Source organism: Linepithema humile, chromosome 4, assembly GCF_040581485.1.
Source record: "Linepithema humile isolate Giens D197 chromosome 4, Lhum_UNIL_v1.0, whole genome shotgun sequence".
Classification (NCBI taxonomy): Eukaryota; Metazoa; Arthropoda; class Insecta; order Hymenoptera; family Formicidae; genus Linepithema; species Linepithema humile.
In genome coordinates this window covers 22,607,993-22,620,395 of record NC_090131.1, presented here as the reverse complement: position 1 = coordinate 22,620,395, position 12,403 = coordinate 22,607,993, and the positions used below count along the sequence as shown (strand labels likewise).

Sequence of the window (12,403 nt, the reverse complement as noted above, 5' to 3'; positions counted from 1 at the left end):
CGACAAAAGCTTGCGAACAATATTTTAACAAAAAGCATGAGTAGGTTAAATGTTGAAAATTGCAAAAACATTTGAATTATTTAATTAAAAAATAATAAAACACTAGAATTTTATTGTTCTTCTGATATTTTTTTACTTTTCACATTCGAGAGTAATGACAGGAAAAATGGAACAGAGCTAGGGAAAATTATTTAACACAATCAATTATTTCACTCGATCAATCATAATAAATTTCAGTAAAAAATGAATGATTTCTTTGTATCTTTTCATAAGAAACTTTCTCATGTCATATATCAATTGTACGAAGCGCAATAGCTATCATAAACGTCTAACAACTGTCGATTTTTGTTCTACTTTTAATTTTCAATCATTCAATTCGCAAAACTTCATGCCCAAAATATCACGGTAATTCACCGCAAACGGTTGAACTACTTGCGCTATTATCGCGAGCAGTTTCCCCGGATCATCGGCAACTTCAGCATCAAGGGGCGTAATCCTGTCGTACTTCAGCATCGGGCTTTGTCTTTCTCTCTCTGTCTCTCTCCTCCTCTCTCTTCCTCCTGACAGAGTCTGAGCGAGCACGTTACACTGCGAGGAAACGGTGGTTGCCGGCGGCGCCCCGGTGATTCCCCGGGGCGCGATAATTTATTTCCTTTACAATTCCGTCAGTACAATGCGAGAACTAAAATATGACCCGACCTTTATAACCGCGCATCCTCTCACCTCCCATCGCGCCTCGCGAAACACGAATCGCGTACGCGAACGAGCGAGCAAGTGCGCGCGCGCACGCTCCTGAGCTTAATTCATCTCCGCTCTCACAATCCGATTCGCCGCCCGGTGAGCAGAAATGCAGGTATCGCTGGAAGTTTTGAGGATGCCGCGGCCGCGACTGTCTCTCGGTTTCTCTCTCTATCTCTCTATCTCTCAAAGTGTCCTCGGGAGAGTTATTCGGTCCATCGCTCTCTCGTTGGTTCTCTGGAAAGACAGAGAGACAGAGATGGGGGGGTGAACATCGGAGCGAGACGACGGCGAGGCATATTGCTGCGCCAACTTGGTCAAACTTTACATAAGTCACTTGCTTGTGGCCTATTAATGCTGGCACTGGCACTTTGTCCTACCCAAAGCACCCATGGGGAAGGGGGGAGGGAGGGAGAAGAAGAGGGAACCCGCTGCGAAGCAACCCTCCACGCCAACCGACCGCGGAAGACCGTGTGTAATAACTCAGTGCTCCCCCGATGGCTGGCTCGGGAGGAACAAACGAGCGGAAGGCGCAGTATCCACGATCAACGTGCTTGGGATTTCCGTGAAAAAGTTGCGAGGCGATATGAAATAAGATCGCGAGCAAGAAAGAACGCACAGCTTCTTCCACGGTAAACTCCGACTTTCGTTCGTGGTAGCAAAACGGGGGAATAAACGGAGGAAGGAGGACGTGACGTTCGAGGCGAGGAACGGGTCGAAAGGCGTAGCCATCCATGACGATCGGGACCCGTGATGCGATGCGTGGAATACTAATCGCGCCGCTCTCACCTATGCCGTAGAATTAAATTCCGTTTTTCAGGGAGGAAGAGAGAGAGTGAGAGAGAAGCGAGGACGAACAGTGTGAAAAAAAATACGGTTTCCTCGTGCTTCGAGGGCGGAAAGCGTCAATGGCTTCATTTGCGAGAAGTGCGTACGGAAACACGCTAGTCGGTTTATCGACGTGTTTTGCTCGAACCGACAATTTAAACTTGATTCGAGATAGTTTATTTGCGCAGAATCTGCAATTAAAGTAAAATATCGGTGCTTCTCGCATTTCCGTCGCATGAATAAAGTTTACCAACATTCGTAGAAATGGAAATATATATAGCGACTCTTTATGTTATATATATTATATTATATATATTTCTGTACATTGTTGCTTTTACGCTCGTTTGCTAATTTAAGGCAAAATGCAACTGCGCAATAATGATATAAAGTGATATAAATGTTATAAAATGTTATTTTGAATTAAATTTAAAACCTTCCTATTGAATAGTATATTTGACAAGCAAACTAATTAATAGTATGCAATGTAAAGCGAGACATAAACATTTTAAATGCATGAATAATTACGAGATAAAACAAAATATAGCTGAAAAAAGATAATTGAAGCATTTATACTGATGATTTTATACTGAAATATAACATCAGTAATCTTCACGCGGGTAAATGAGAGGATCATAAAGTAATGCTGCATCTAGATATTATATAATATAAGTGAGAAAGAGAATACGGTAGTTACAGAAGCAAATGCAAACACTAATATATGTATACAACATTTTACGTCACGTGCTATTTCGCTTTCCCTCCTGCTACTTTTTTAAAAATATGTATATTAATCTTAGCATAGAAGCTAAAAAATTAGAATTAAATCTATTTAATCGTAAATTTGCTGTGTTATAAATTTCATTGTTAATTTATAAAAAATTATCTCCAGTTTTCTTTTCCGATTAACTTTGTTTTACATAAACAAACGGCAATTGTTTCTTTGGATAGAATCAAGCACACTCGATAAATTATTCAAAAAATAATTCAATAAGTTCAAATATTGAAACAGAATCAATTCTATTAATTTCTACGCATTCGAAATATCCGAACACTTGCATAGAAGCACTTAATGTATTATGTGTTAATCTACAAGCTACAAATTGATGCGTAATTCAACAACCACCCATAAACAATGCTGTTAATACATTGTCAAACACAGGAACTTCAGTAAATTCGTGTTTAGCGACGAATGAAATAATTGTCGCAGTATAATTATCGAAGAGAAACGCAATTGCTGGTTTATGCCTTCTGGATTGCCTTGAATGCGATAAAATTAATATATTTTCGCGTTGGAGCGTCTAACTCGCGGAAGATTATTTTAAATTAAAAATATCTATCGTTGTCGTGTATTTTGAAATGCAAATCTTCACTTGCAAATGAAGAGCGATTTTTCCTCTTTTCTCCTCTTTTCTCCTTTTTTTCTTTCTTTTTTTTTTGAAAGCAGTTGTACTGATTGCAAAGTATCTGTATTCTTCAACCACAATGTAACTATTGTCCAAAAAAATAGTTTAAAATAGATTCACTAATTACATAAAAAAATTGTTATTTACTGTTCCAAATTTAAAACTACTTCCTTCTCGCTTAATAATATAAAGTTTAAGCTACCAATGATCAATATGACAACAAATATATCTTTCAATATTATTTGACAGTTTTTCAATTACAGATAAAATAACAAATTTGTTATTGAACTTGATCTCTTTCTTCGGATCTGATTAATCGTTTCGAATCTTGCTAGCGCCAGCGTTTAAATCAGTAAATAGAAGTCATTTGTGCAATAATCGTCACTCAATTAATCTCGATCAGTGTAACTGTCCATCATTAAATTTTCGAGTCGTAGCAGTTTAATTTCGTTCATAAGAGGAGAGCAGTTTCAAACAGTTGTAATTAACCCATACTATAGCCACATTTACGACTTTAACACTTCAGCTATCACATGACAAGTTGCTATAATTCACAATTAACGCGTTAATTGACATTTAAGCAAATTTACAACAAATCGAAACATTTACCTGAAAGAATAGAATTTAATTGCAGCTACGATAAAAGTATAAAGATCTCAATTTGTAAAGTAAATATAGCAATTAATGAACTGCATTCTACCTATTTACATACAGTTCTGATAGCGAGCTACGTCTGGAAATAAATTATCGCCAGTTTTCCGGTCTAATTAAAAGCGTATTCTAAAAGACGTCAGAAACGAAGAAATTTATCATGGATATGTGTATGCATGTCTGTAACATCTGTTCGTGAATTACAGTCGAACTTTCATATTTTTCCTTATGATCTTTTTTCTTCTGGCTTTTCTTCTTGCGCTGTTCTCTCATTGTTTCAAATTCCGACTATGTGATAACGTTAGAATTGATAATCAATATTAAAATTCATTACGCAACATGTCAGACGGTTAGGCAAATGTGAAATAGAAAAATGGCGCGGAAAGAAAGTGAGAAAAAAGAAAAATAAAACGAAGAAATATTGCATATAAAAATATCGTATATTTAAACAACTTATTTAAATATACACAAAAAACGCGAATTTGTGTAAATTATTTTTCCGATATAATATTTTCGCACACTTTGATGTGAATTTTAAAAGATATTCCTGTTAGCAAAGGAATAAAATTTCATTCGAGTTCTACACGCCCGCGCATGTTGGTATGTGTTTTAATAAAATATTGTTGCACAAGCTCTCCAAAATTCGCAATCCAGCTGCTACTAATTCAAGGGTCTTGTGAGTATAAATCGTAAGAGGAACGAAGCAGAATCGCGCTGAATATTACCGTGTACGTGCATTCACAGGACGAAGCAAGGAATTAACAGCGAATATTACCGGATACCACGGCAACTCATTAATTAATTACATACCGCCTGAATCAATTATGTATCGCGAGATGATATTACATACTACGTGTAATCAATGCAATCGTAAGTAAAGCCAGAAGTTGAAAGAGAACATGAGGGCAAGAGAATGAGCCCGCAGTTAATAAATGATGCTACTCCGATCTTTCTCTTAGCCTATCAATTATGGAAAATCCGATTCCCAGGCATTGAGGATACAAAAGAGAAACTAAGAAAGAGAAAGTAAGAATGTAGATCCGGCAAACCTTTCCAAAACTTTATTATTAAATTTTATAATCACGTTATCTTCTATAAAACACACATACGCGCACACAGACACATAATCACATACACATGCTTTCTCCTTACATTTAATCTTTAAGTTTCAATGAAAAGCCAGGCAACTTGCAAGTAGAATGATTGATGTGGCCACTCCGAATAATATATTACCCAACAAATGGGCTTCCTGATCAGCCGGAGTCGAGCAATCAGGCGCGCCAATTCGTTCAATGACTCTGATTCGGTGGAGGGCGGATATAAAGGCACGGCGTAGAGCATAGTTTCTAAATGGCAGCGATTTTCTTGCATAGCGATGTAAGAAAATTACTTTTATTTATCATCGTATTCTTTCGCTCTTCACGCAAATGGCATATCATTAGCATACTCTATTTTCACAATTTTTGAATAAATACAAAAGGGAAAAAAAACATTCTTCTTCATGCAGTATTAAAATTGCACGGTGAATTCCGACGTATCATACGTCGGTGATGTACAAGAGGAATGATAATACGCTGCATGACGTATACATATTATACTACGTTTTTTTTCCAGCTCTTCCCAATTTTTTTTTTTTTTTTTTTTTTTGTCGACCGCTTCGAAGAGCTTAGCGTAACATCTGCGAGCTCGGAGGCATCATTACGAATCGCAAGAACAATACAGTCCCTGGAGGGCATTTTCATTGCTCGCTGTCCGTATGTCATTTGTGCGTATGGAAACGAAAGGTCGGAAGCAAATTACGTGCTCATTCTCAGCTGTGTGGAAAGGAATTCATAGAGCAGGATGAAATCGTAGCGAGACCCCTTGGTAAATGCGCTGATGCAAAATACGCGAAAATAATATTCTAATGGACGTGCAAGTTAATGGAATGTTTTTAGACCTTGTAAAAAAAATACACATATATAGAGATATTCGCGCTTTGGCATATACAATGCTAAAAAGCAGGTTTTTACAAAGATAAGCAGGTTTTTACAAAGATAAGTAAGCTTATCGCCTAAGTAAGCTTATTCGCTTGCCACATAATAGACAATTTTTATTTCCATGTTATAGCGAAACAATATTAACATCATGTATATCTCACAAAGTAAAAGCATAATATAATATAACCGCTTTATATCCTCGTTGCAGTAAAATATTTCTGTAAAATGAAATATAATCTCATTTTAACCAAATGTTTGCTCCAAATTTGTTTCTCAGTTACCGTTTGTGTTGCCTTTATCATTTGCCGTGCAATTTTGAATAATTTTTGTGAATTATCACGGTTCATAAAATCTAATAGGATTGAATTTGTTCCGAGTTTGCTTTGAAAATTGCTTTCGAAAAGTGAGATCAGTTTCGTATGAGTGTCTGTAACGTCTGCAGAATTCGGAACACAATTCGACTAGCTGCACCCAGCAGGAATTGTAGACACTGTAAAAGGCGGTAAGCAATTTCGTGAAATTCCGTTCTGCTGTGATACATCGGACGATATCACACAGCGAGAAACTCTTAACAATCGATGTGACCTGTTTCGGAAAGCTCTCTGAAGCCGTAAATTCCATTAAAATAATGCGCTGAATAATATGCTATTTATTTATGATGCAGCAGCGAGAAAATATTTGCAGCGCGTTTTCCAACATAACGCATGCCACGTCACATAGAATGGATTTTCTCTTTGTTTCACCGAAAACATTCCACACTCTTCGAAACATAAAATTCGTATCAACTCTACGTGTTTTTCTTTCTTCTCAAACGGTGAAAATGTATGTAGATATTTATAGAAATTATTATATCATATAAATATAAATATTATGTATGTAGCTAATTAAAAAGACATACATTTGATCTTTCGTAATAAAAATTTTAATTATTTATTGTTTTTATGATACTCTCATAATTTATTTTTATACTTTAAAAATAATATAGCTCGAGTATGAATATTTATAACACTGCTATTTGTATTATTTTACTCTTTTGCATTTTATTATCCTAGCTTTCGCGTTTTTTTTCAATATTCGCAAAGGCAGTCGACGTAGCAGCTTCAAATCGGTAATCAATCGCAGCTTCCTTGCAATTTCCGCGCTGCTTTTCTCAGTTAAATTATTGGAAACGGAGACGCAGCTTACTGCAAGTTATTTGCGGAATTTCTGACAGCGATGTTTCAGAAAATTGAATTTTTAGAATTCTTTGCTAAGGTTTGAAGAAGAGTGTAAATTACGGCTTGTTCAAATGCAGAAATGTTCTTTCAATACGATGCGATTCATAGAATACGTGTGTAATGCGTCTAAAATGTAGTAATTAAAACGACTCTAATAAAAAAATTTAAAAACGCGCAATTCTTCTCTCGACTATCGTGGATAAATTAAGAAATCTCGTGAATTTATGTGTACATTAATTTAAGGCTCGGATGTCCCGTGTGTTAAAATGACGGTTCCGTGTAAAAAATCGGCACTAACGACTCGTTTAGCAGTACGTCGGTGGGAAGAAGTGACGAAGCGAGAGAAGAGGTAAAGCCGAAAGAGCGAGCTGTCCCATTTGTCTCCGGCGCAGCCGGCGGTGAGCTGGTTTAAAGCCCGAATATCCGAGCCCTATTTGTCATATTAACGAATAGAAAGTAAAAATGGCGACATGTACAAATATTCCTTGATTATCACGAATTTCTCGAGCGTCTGCTCTGTAAGAGCGCAATCGTTTGACACCCAAAAGAAACTTCTTTTACACGGGATTTAATAAAATATTGCTAACATGAAAGACAAATCTCCCGAGTAAGGTATGCTGAATTACTGCTACATTTCTTCCTTCTTTCGTTCTTATTTCACATATTTTTCATCATAAGATGTAAATAATTGCACATATTTTTTTCCCTTTAAGAACGAAAAGATTCAAATTTCTTTCACTATTGTTTTATATATAGTGTGTAGTCAAGGAAGTACAATTCATTTAATAAATATATGACCTATCGCGCGATACGAACGACAGGAATTAATGCGGCAATCTAATTTCAACTGGAGATCGTAAAGCTGGATGTAGCCAGTAACTGGATGTAAGATACGGAAGCGTTACGTCTATTCATGATCGTAAGTTGCAGTTACTGACACGACGAGGCTATGGCGAAAATTTGGAAATAGTAGCAGCGCAGCGGCCACTGGCCAAACAGCAATAAAGTAACGCGATATATGCTCGACCGGCTACAACTTACTGCAATTGCTGACGCTAACGGAATCGTAATGAGAAACTCCGACGATCGGCGTGACCGGCGTGGCAAAGTCGTCGGTGGCGTCGCACCGCTGCAGTTTTGGAGTTAGAAATCAGCGGCGGCGCAAACAGAGCCTCGACTAAATTGCGCAGCGAGCCGAAAACATACCGGCAAATTTATGCCGTTGTTGGAGGACATTTCAGATAACGCGATGACTGAGAACGCGGAAACTGCACGCGAGGAATACTTACGATTACGTGGATGCAAGCTCGCGATTATTTAGTCCGCGTTTCGTTCCAAGATGAGATACGGCGTTTTTAAGAGACGAAATAATTGGAACTTGTTATCGTTGAATATTCAATTAAATTTCCTTTTCACTATCAATTTGCAATGCATTAGAATTAAAAATTACCTTTTACTTGCAAAGATCTAATAAAAAATGCTAGTAAAAGTAATTTCAAAATAAATAAATATTACGCGTCACGTTTGTAGAAAGTTCAATAAAAGAGACGTTTCATAAATTTAATATAAATTTGAAGTCTTTCCAAAAAACTTTGTATTACTATGCTCATGTCACATTGCCAAAAAAAACTCCAAGCTGTTCAAAATCTTAAAGATGTATTTAGCAATTCTTTTATTCAATATTTTTCTTGTGTCTCGTTTTAATTTATGAGTCATAAATCACGCTTTCATCGGACTGTGCACATTCGCATCGCTTGATTGCAAATTTCGCACAAGATATAATTACAATAGTTTCCAAACTCAACGCGATAGCACAAAGCATTGTAATTAGAGATAATATATGTACATCGTCCGATAATCAGTTTTTATGAACAGATATGCATAAGATTTTATAGCTCTCGTCATAGTCATAACTAAATGACTAATGCACAAGAGAGCGTTGCGCTGATTGCAGCTGTGCTAATTTAGCGTGATGTATCTTCTATAATTACGTGTGCTACGAGTGCGGCGATTGTCGTTAGTATCATGGCACCATGTACGATTGGAAATTTATTAAAACGATCGCGCCATTTGGTAGTGACTTTTGTTCTGCGATGGAACACGAAAATAGGAATATACTGATATCGACGTGATTAATTAGAAATATATAATCACATAAATTTTATAAAAACCACAAATATAATTTATATAACATTAATTTGAAACTAATTAATCAAATATTAGATTTTTAATTGGATTTAATGTATACATTAAACCTGATATATCTAAGCACCCAGTAAGCAAATTTGCTGTCAATCTATCAACATCGCTAACATTTGACTATCCGCGCGATTAATGCAATCAAAATTCACATCTTGTTAAAATAAACAAAGTGCGTAAAAAATTTCCTTGCTATATAGTACCTATGAGTTTAAATTAAAGTAACTTTTCATGCTTGTATTTATAAGTTATTAAAAATACAAATGTGGACTTACCGATTCTGTTGTCGTCACGACAGTTTTCTTTTTCTCTCGAGCCGACGTGAAGCAATCCTGTAAACAAAAAAGTTTATTATTTTAAATCTGCTGTCCGCAATCCGCGTTCACTGTGGGCAGTGGCAAAAATTGCGAGAAACACGCTTACAGCTTTCTATCCTTAATTCTCTACCTAACTTCATTCGTAATAATCGGATTAAGACTCTTATGCAAACATTTGTATAGCCGCGCAACTGTACGCAAATGCGAGTCTACTTGCCAGATTTCTAAAAGCTCTTTAGAAGTACTCTTGACACATATCTGAAAGCAGCTTATCTAACTTAAATTAGTAACAAAGTTTATGGAATACTAATCCGTTTATAGAATACTGATCGCACTTTATAGGCCCGACTTATACAGAGACATTTAAAACACAAAACATTGCGCGCACTTAATTGAATAAATTTGTTCCAGATATATACAGACACGTATAATTAAATTTTTATCTATTATCTTACCAATTATTTTGTCCATCATTAAAAATATATAACTTGAGTTAATTATTTTTATCGTCAAAGGCTCGTCATTAAAAGTCTTCAACGTTTTATTTTTATATTTTATTAAAGTTACGAAAGTTATTAAAGAAATTATTTCTGAGATGTTATTTCATAGAGATTCCTGCGAAGTGCTAGTTTATGTATTTTAAAGTTAATTTATTTAATGTATTATTTTCATATTTACAAATACAGTATTTCTTGATAGAATATAAAATAGTAATTGTAAAATGTAATTATTATCAAAGGCTTGTCGTTAAAAGCTCTCAATGTTTCATTTTTGTATTTTATTGTAAGTTATTATATAAATTGTTGTTAAAATTATTAAAAAAGTTATTTCTGAGATGTTATTTCATAGAGATTCCTGCAGAGGTTCATATTTACAAGTACAATATTTTTGATATAATATAAAATAATAATTGTAAAATACAATATTCATTGAGAATATATTGATTGAAATGCGATAAATATATAAATTAAAGTGTAATTAATTGAAAAGCAACGATGGTACTTTTTTATAAATTCGTGTCAATTTTATACAATTTTATACTCCTGTCTATTTTATACAGCGTTATTCATCATTCCATCAAACTTTTTACGAGTAGTACAGTATGTTTAAGCTATTGACGCGCGATTCGAAGACATGGCTCATTATTTGCATACTTCTTTCATGAGCGGTGATTAAGTTACAAAAGTCAAAGTTGCGACCTACGACACAATGAATACAGCGTCTTAATCTTCTTCTTTTTGTGCTTCACAACGGAAGTATAAAAACATTCGTTTCATCTTTTTTACATCGTTATCGTGAACATTAAGCGTCGCAATGCCTCGAGGCCGTCATTACTATGGCGTAATGCGCGATTTCATTACCGGCGCTCAGGCTTACGCTCGTCCGCACCGGTATTGCACATTGTATTCTCTACGTTATGCAGATGCAACCCTGCATTACAACGTCAGCGGAAGGATGGGAAATCTGTATTAACCACGGAAATTCCAGAAACGTGATTACGCAGAACACCTTTCGCGCTATTGGCGATATTCCTGTGAAATACTACGAGAACATGCAGCCGGTAGAAAAGTCAGAAGAGTAAACAGACATTTCTGATATTTGCTACGTGGCTGCCGAAGAAAATGTTCGAAAAATTGCATGAGAAGCTGCAACTTGTTCCTTTTTGCAGAAAAATTCAAATGGAATATCTTAAAGCCACAAAAGCCATAAAGTCATAAAGTCATAAATAAATATACTGTCAGATAAACATTTAGTATTCAACGTTTTTTAATAATTTCGTAATTATCGATTTTATCGTTAGAGAACGTAATTTCGCCGACCCGCTTGTTCAGTTTTAATTATATTATTCGACTTTACTAAAAATTTTATGACGAGAAATAATGAGGTCGTTGGTACTTGTTAATTGCAGATTGTCGAACAGTATTTCATGCAATGTAATTAAATTAAATTAACGCACTTTTAATAACATTTTCTGATTTTATTCAATTTTTCTTGTTATCAAATATTAATCAAAAACATGGTTGAGTTGTTGAGAGAATACAGATATAAACAACAATTTAATAAATATTATAAATCCGCGGGTAATATTTTCTCACAACAAAGAGTGCATTGTAAATTTTATTAGTTTTTAATTAATCCCGTAAATTTTGAAGCTCGAGGGTGTGCGAAATAGAGAAACGGAAACACACAGAGAGATAGAGAAAGCGACGGCGTAATACAGCCTAGAATAATCCGTTTAAAGCACTGCCGACAATCGTCTCGCAAAATATCCATCATTTCGCGTCTACACGAACAACTTGAAACTATTCTCGCATGCTCCGTTGCTCGGCTTGCATTCTGTGCGTATTGCGAGTCTGTGCGACTTGTGTCGCGCGCGTTCGCGCGTTGCATTCCGCGCAAGAATTCCAGCGGGAGCGGCGACAACGACAGCGGCTGCCGTCGAGTCATGAATTTAACATAAGAAAGTAGATAAAAGATCCTGAAGAGAGAAAGCGCGTAGCTACATCGAGGGTCGCCAGGCAAAACGGATGGGTGCGAATTCGAAATACGAAGCGGTCGCGACGGGGCGAGACAAGGTATACGCGAATACCAGATATTTCTGCGCGGAAGAGCACCCGTTTATGTCGAAGAAATACGGGTTATTTTTCAGACATCTTCGGGATAGCTTCGACATCGGTGCAACGTCGGCGGCGATCGTCTCGAACTTGAAGCAAACTCGCTTATCAGATGCATTCGTCGGACTTCGCGAAACTCGTTACGGTATTGAGTTGCGGATCGTTTTCATTCGTGAGAAACGCGGTACTCCGAGGATTCTTTCTGGTTGGTCATTGTCCGACTCGAAGGGCGAACGAATGTCTATGGTTGCTCTTAGAGCATGGTAAGGACTGCTTCCTTTGTGCCGGATAATGTAAAATATTTTATAAGAGAAGTTGCGATAATACCGCGAGTATAGATGGATCTTGTGTTTTGATATATTCATGGAAATACTGGAAGAGGCAGAAATGGAAAACATACAATGCGCTATGTATACGCGTTTTGCGATGGCTGCGAAAACAGATAAACACACGCAC

General features: G+C 36.3%; 2 protein-coding genes across 6 annotated transcripts in view; one reads left to right on the top strand and one right to left on the bottom strand.

The window, feature by feature from the left end:
• Positions 1-12,403, bottom strand: part of LOC105672535 (protein artichoke-like) — a 386,355-nt gene that overhangs the window by 333,899 nt on the left and 40,053 nt on the right. For both annotated transcript variants that reach the window (XM_067353616.1, XM_067353615.1), the window contains one exon: positions 9,291-9,347. The gene's annotated coding sequence lies outside the window, so the exon portion shown is untranslated. The remainder of the gene's footprint in view (positions 1-9,290; positions 9,348-12,403) is intronic.
• Positions 1-12,403, top strand: part of LOC105672536 (protein artichoke-like) — an 80,411-nt gene that overhangs the window by 40,096 nt on the left and 27,912 nt on the right. The window lies entirely within an intron of this gene.